Genomic DNA, 885 nt, shown 5'->3' on the forward strand with positions numbered 1-885 from the left:
GATCTTACAATTCCAGAGCAGAGGACCCTGGGACCATCAAGGGAGAAGAGTGGAAGCGGAGTGTGGGACTCTACCCAAAGCAGTGGCCACACTAGAGATAGAGGAAGGGATGATGACATGGAGAGATGGAGCTGTTGAAGACACTAGTCTCATGAAGGGAGAGGGAATGTGTGCTGGCAGCTGGGTGGCAGGCTTGCAGGGTATGCCTTTGTCTGTGTAAATGATTGTATATGCCTGAGTGTTTTGGTGCACATCAAAACAAACAAAGAAACAAACAAACAGAGGGAATAGAAGCAAATACTCTTGAATGATGATGCATGAAGGGTCATTGCAATGAAATTAATATGACAGCATGAGTGTAAACCTGACATTCCCCCATTTAAACTATCATGTAATTCACAATAAAAACATTAAAAAAAATTATACCAATTTATATTTGCTTTCTATATCAAACTTCATCTTCCTCTAAACAAGTTCTGATCATCAAGCTATCAAAGCTGGGTCATATCAGTACTATGAGCAACTTTTGGTGTTCTTGTGTGCCTCCCCTCACTTTGTATCAGCTGGATGCTTTACTCTCAGCTGTAGCTACCCATGGCTAGGTCAATGTCCGTGGGCTCAGGGGTTCCCAAGTCTCTCCATATTTCAGGCCAACCAGCATTTCCTCTGTATTTCAACTCAAGTTTGACTGGACTTTATGGAACATGACAGACCTCAGTCCATGTCTTTATTACTGCCATTCCCCAATTCCACTCACAAGTAGAAGCTGGTCACCAGTGAAATTACAAGCCTGCTTGCACATTCCCTTTGAGTTTCAGTCTTGGAAGAAGTTTGTCCTGAAGGGCCTTGGACTGTCTAAAGAACTATCAGTTCTGTGTTGGAATA

This window comes from Chrysochloris asiatica, unplaced genomic scaffold (genome assembly GCF_000296735.1).
Source record: "Chrysochloris asiatica unplaced genomic scaffold, ChrAsi1.0 scaffold00153, whole genome shotgun sequence".
Taxonomy (NCBI): Eukaryota; Metazoa; Chordata; class Mammalia; order Afrosoricida; family Chrysochloridae; genus Chrysochloris; species Chrysochloris asiatica.